The sequence below is a fragment of the Macrotis lagotis genome, chromosome X (assembly GCF_037893015.1).
Source record: "Macrotis lagotis isolate mMagLag1 chromosome X, bilby.v1.9.chrom.fasta, whole genome shotgun sequence".
Lineage (NCBI taxonomy): Eukaryota > Metazoa > Chordata > Mammalia > Peramelemorphia > Peramelidae > Macrotis > Macrotis lagotis.
This window is the reverse complement of record NC_133666.1, coordinates 10,822,693-10,828,987: the sequence shown is the minus strand read 5'-3', so window position 1 is coordinate 10,828,987 and position 6,295 is coordinate 10,822,693.

Below are 6,295 nucleotides of genomic sequence, written 5' to 3'. Positions count from 1 at the left end.
ATCTGTGATTTCATCTGCATTCATGGCATTGGGAAAATCCTGTTTGTTCGCAAACACTAATAAGATGGCATCTCTAAGCTCATCCTCTGCCAACATTCTCATCAGTTCTCTGTCATTACCGTCAACCACAGAAATCAGCCCTTGTGTGTTCTGGAAGTAACGGGGTCAGATCTTGTCCTAGCCACTGACATCCCACACCGTGAAGCTAATGTTTTTGTATTCTACAGTTTCTACGTTGAAACCTATAGTGGGAATAGTAGTTACTATTTCGGCCAACTTCAATTGTACAAAATAGTTGTTTTTCCTGCAGCGTCCAGACCAGCCATTACAATTCACATTTCCTTTTTGCTAGAGCCCCATGTTCCAGGTGTGATGTGTTGAACAAAAGAAACCTCCCTTTTCCTGAGCCTCGGGCTTCCTGGCTCCTCACCCCCACGTTCTCTTTACTGAGCATCCTCAGCCCAATGTACTAGTCTGTTAGGATATCATCTCCTGTCATCCAGTGTATCGGTTATCCTCTCCAGCTCTGAGTTATCTGTACCCCATCAAGTCTCCTGGCCCCAGCTTGGTAATCAATTCTTCTCCATAGAGTTGAAACTCCCCGGGTAATTTTTAGGTCATTCTCTGATTCTATAAGCTGCTTAGAATGGGAGCACTGGTGGCCGGGGTGAGACAGAGCCTCCCTACAATAATCATGGGGGGCAGGACAGTGGAAGGACTCAGAGATTAGTCTCTTGGGAAATGAGCTCAGATGAACAGAACTGTTGGGTATCAAAAGAGTAGAGGGGGATGGGTAGGGAAAGGAAACAAAAAATTCAAGAACTTCTTCTATTATGCCTTTCCTTCTCCATGGAAAAATGTGCCCCTTGGCTACATTGTACCTGGTCCAATCCTCCGGGGCCAAGTAGAGTATGAGTCAAAACTTTTCCATATGATGATACTGGCAAATACCATCAGGGCTCCTATTAAGGTTCCTCAATTTGTCTGAATGATCCACATCAAATTTCAAGTCCCATGCTATGTGCTCCAGCTCACCAACTATCATAATGTGGCACCCAGGGCAAGACAGACTATTCTAGCCATGGTCTATCCAGAACAGAATAACGTGGGGGCAGCTAGGTGATACAGTAGATAGAGAACCAGCCTTGGAGTCAGAAGGACAGAGTTCAAATCTAGCCTCAGACACTAGCTGTGTGACCCTGGGCAAGTCACTTAACCCTGATTACCTCACATCCAGGGCCATCTCCAGTTGTCCTAATTCATATCTGGCCCTTGGACCCAGATGGTCTAGAGGAGAAACTGAGGCTGGTGTCTTAGCATAGCCCCCCTTACTCCAATCCAATTCATGTGCTTGTCATGGCATCACCTCCCTGATGGCATGGCATTCTTCAAAATTGGACAAAAACATTATTAACCTGGGGAGTATCACCTTCCTTATTCTGGATACTGCTTCTCCAGCAATGGAAGCCAAAGTTGCAGGACTGTTGAGTCCACTAGGAGGGAACTCAGACACACACCAATGTGATGCATTAGCTGGTTCCTTTATTGATCACAGGATACATACTTTTATACTCTTCATTTACGTAACCACTTACATAAGTGTTTTAGCAAGCACTTTTTCACATGCATATCCTTGTGTTTGTCTTAGGTGAATGTTTTGAGAACCAAACAGTGTTTTAAGAACCAGAGTGCAGAATGCTTTGAGAACAGTGCAGAAGGTATTTTCTCAGAATGTGCTTTCTTATCTGAGCCTGGGAATACATCTTGTTAGCTCAGACATGTAGCTACTCCCTTATCTAAGCTCTGAAGTACATCTTGCTTGTTAAAGCACGTAGCTATTTCTGTGTTAACCCTTCATAGCTCTTCTGAATCCAAATTTAGCACTCTTTCCAGTATTATTATTACCAACAGGGCCAGGGTCATGGTACTCATCCTTGGCCTAAAGTGAAAGGTGGACACACACCTCTGCTCATTCACCATTTTGGATGTGGGGAAGCAAGAAGGCAGTCCTGTAATTTCATTAGCAATTCTCTTTCCCTAGGTAGATCTGCAGCTTCTAGTGGTTAGAGGTGCCTGGGCCACTGAGAGGTCACAGAGTTAAGGACTGCAGAAGGGTCTGCCTTCAAATCTTGCTGATTTCCAGGACAACTCTGGACCAGTCACTGTCTCCCTTGCTCACTGCTATTACTTGTATCACACCAAGCTGGGGGGTGGGAGAGGGTAGGGAGCAGTCATCACATTCTGAAAGTGCAGCAGTAAAAAAAATGAGAGCTATGAGGAATCTCAGGGGATACGGGAGGACACAAATGAACTAAAGTGAGTGAAATAAACAGTACCAGGTCGGCAGTAATACACAATGCCCTTACCCAATGTAGGGCACCACGTATTAGGAGCACTGAACTCTGAGTGACTGGAAAGCCAAAGATGAGCCCATAGTCCACAAAAGGAAACTTCCTCCGGAGTTAGGCAAGGGGCCCCCTAACTGGGAAAACGGCCCATACACCATCAAATGAGATCACTCGAGCAGTTGGTTTTCTTTGTTACAAGAGAAGGTAGGAAAGAATATATCCAGAAAGGATCATGATATAAAAACAGAAAGGCATCAATAAGACTTGTTTTTAAAAAAGGAAGAATGAGAAAGATCATGCCCAAGGGTGCAGTGACCTCAGATACAGAAGACCTGGGTCCAAGAAGAACAATGCTTAGGAGAAAGAGCCAAAAGGCAGAGCTGCTCCATGTATTTTGCTGATTTTTCCAGCCAAGGAGAACAATCTTTGGGTTGGCAAGGTTAGAACAAAAATGTTTATTAGGGAGTTGATACCAAAAATGATTATTAGAGGTACAATAAGAAAGTACTTAACTTCCCTAGTCGAATTTGAGTCCCTTGGCCCAGATAACTGAAACCAGTCAGCAGCAGATGTAGCTGCTGAGCCATGCTGAGAAATCATGGCACTCCTCCCATTCTCCACAGGATCAGAGAAGAACAAATAACTCAATTTTGGGAAAAAGGGCAGAACAGAGTTTATAAGAAGGGAAGAACAGACTCCTCAGTGAGTTTGACTTCAGTTCTTGGCAATTCTAGAATCTATTATTAAAGGAATGCTTAGTGAACACTTGAAAAAGGAAGTGGTAATCATGAAGTCAGTTTGGCTTCATGAAAACAAGGCCACACCAAACATTTTCTCTTTGAAACAAGGCTCTAGACTGGCAGAACTCAAGAAATGCTGTAGGTATAGGTTACTAAGCTTTTTTTTAGGTTTTTGCAAGGCAAATGGAGTTAAGTGGCTTGCCCAAGGCCACACAGCTAGGTAATTAAGTGTCTGAGACAGGATTACCGCCACCTAGCCGCCCTGGTTACTAAGCTTTTAAAAAGCATTTGACAAAGTCTCTCACACCATTATCCTGGACAAACTGAAATGGCCTAAAAGACGATGGGTTTGGATCTGATGGAATGATGGCTAATTGGAACTGGTGGAATGATGGCCAACCTCGGAGATTTGCTGCTCTGGGGACAACCCAGAAGGAGGTCTCTAGGGGAGGATCCCAGGGATCTATGTTTAACGATGTGATGTTCAATGTGGCCCTCGATGACTTGAGAAAGGACACAGGGATGATACAAAGCTATGAAGAATAGTTAACATGCTGAATGAGAGTAAGAATTCAAAATTACCTCTGCAAACTAGAGACTAAATGATAAATGCTGGGTTAGGTGCCACAGGAGATGGATTCAAATCCCAGCTTGGTGGGATGTGATACTAGCAAGACCTTAGCCAAGGAGCTGGATTGGATGACTTTCATCATTCCACTTCCAAATCCTAGGAACATTCATTAAGATAAAATTTGACAGGGATATTTGAAAGGTCTGGATTTTTGTTCAGTTGTGTCTGACTCTCATTTGAGGTTTTCTTGGCTGAGACACTGGAGTGGTTTGCCATTTCTTTCTCCAGCTCATTTTACAAATGTGGAAACTGAAGCAAAAGTTATTTGTTCAGGGTCACACAGCTAGTATCTCAAGCCACATTTGAACTCAGGTCTTCCTGACTCCAGGCCCAGTGTTCTATCCACTATGACACCACATGGGATTTCAAGTCCCATCAAAATCCAGGTTGCTGTGTGCTCCAGTTTACTAATTCTTGGCATGTGGCATCCAGGATGAGAGAAACTATTCTACAAATGATCTGTCCTGAACATAATAGACTAGTGAGTATCACCTTCCTCATTTTGAACACTGCTCCTCCAGTTTAGGCTGTAGCTCCGTGGGTGGGGGGGTGTTGGAGTTTATGGAATTCAAGGTCCAACAGTATGAGAGGGCCACCAAAAAGTTATCATGGCCTTAAGTTGCATCATACCTTAGAACAAGGGAGATGAAAATTCTTGATTGTCTCATGGGTCATATTGACTTGAGTTCTAGATACCATGTTTTAGGGGATGAACTGATAAACCAGAACCCCCAGAGCATGGTGACTGGAATGGTCAAAGAATATGAAGATCTGATGCTGCTGTCATTAATAAAATACAAATTCAATTCAAAGCATTATTCAACTCAGAGAAGCTTCTTTTCATTGTAATTTTCTCAATTGCCAGACATTAAGAGTAGAATTACAATCACAGATACTATGACAAAGGACCTTAGAGATTTTTTGATGCAATCCTCTTCTGTGAAAAATGAAGAAACTGAGGTCAAGAGAGGTTCAGTGACCTACTCAGTGTCGTGTAGGTCATTAAGTAGCAGGACCAGACTTTGAACCCACACCTTCTCTAGCTTTAAATACAGCACTAGAACCCATTTTTTCCTTTCTGTGGGGAGTCCTTACACTTGCAGCATCATGTATTATATCTATTTGTCTTGGTGTCTCCTAGACTCCTAGAAGATTGTCACTTCCTTATAGGAAGGGATTGTCTTGAACTTTCCCTAGCACAGTTGATGTTTAATAATTGTTTGTGCTTATTACTGCCTTAGATGTCGTTATTTTGCACCTGTGGGCTTGAAGTCACGAAAAAATCAAGATGTCAGGAGCAGAAGGTCCTTTAGAAGGCATCTCTTGCAAATGGCTCTTAAAAGATATGCAAGGAGGGGTGGCTAGGTGGCACAGTGGATAAAGCACAGGCCCTGGAGTCAGGAGTACCCGGGTTCAAATCCGGTGTCAGACACTTAGTAATTACCTAGCCGTGTGGCCTTGGGCAAGCCACTTAACCCCATTTGCCTTGCAAAAAAAAACCTAAAAAAAAAAAGATATGCAAGGGGCAGTTAGGTGGCACAGTAGATAGAGCACTGGCCCTAAATTCAAATCCAGTCTCAGAAACTTAATAATTGCCTAGCTGTATGACCTTGAGCAAGTCACTTAACTGTTAAATAAATATCTTAAGATCTTAAATAAATAAAAATTAAAAATTAAAATAATGATATGCAAACAGGTTGAAAGTTATGACTCATCTCCAGTAGCATGGCTAAAATCTCCAATATCTGGAGTTCTCATTCTCTTTTAACTCTTTCTTCCTCTTCCTTTTTTCTTCTCTTCTTCCTTCCTTCCTTTTCTTCCTTCTTTCTCTCCTTCCTTCCCTCTAACCCATTCTGGCTGTGTGACTATGGACAATGCTAGTTCTCTAAAACCATGAGGTAAACAGTAGTTGTAGATCTGCATAGGGACTACTACATACCCACTGAAATCACAGAGTTTTTTCAAAAGCATTTTTAGAGGCTAAAGAGATGGCTCTTCCCCTCACTACACATGCTCTCGATCCAGCTTCATTGCCTTCCAACTTTTGTAGGCTGTACAACTATCATATCCTAACTCTAATCTTTGTTCCCTCTCTGCTGCCTACAAAGCTCCTCTCTTTGAAAAACTGATTCTATCATCTGTGACAATTATCAGCCTTCATTTCCCTTCTGTCTTCATTCCAACTCTGAGAAAGCCATCAAAATACTATGTTTCTCTACTTCCTATCCTCTTACTCACTTAACCCCCTGCAATCCAGCTTCCAATCTTATTATTCAATTGATCTTTCTCTCTCCAAAAGTACCAATAATTTCCTCTTTGTCAAATCAAATGCTCACCCGAGACCTCCCAGCTGCATTTGGCCCTGCTGATCCCCTCTCCTCCTGAATAATCTCATCTCTCTGGGTTTTCAGGACACTCTTCTCATTCTGTTCCTTTTACACCCTACAGCTGCTGTCTCCAAGTCTTCTCTGAAGATTCAACATCCATTTCATACCTAGTTAACTCTTGAGTGGATTCCAAGGCTCTGTCCTAGGCCCTCGTTTCATTTTCTCTCTATACTTTCTCTGGGTGACCTC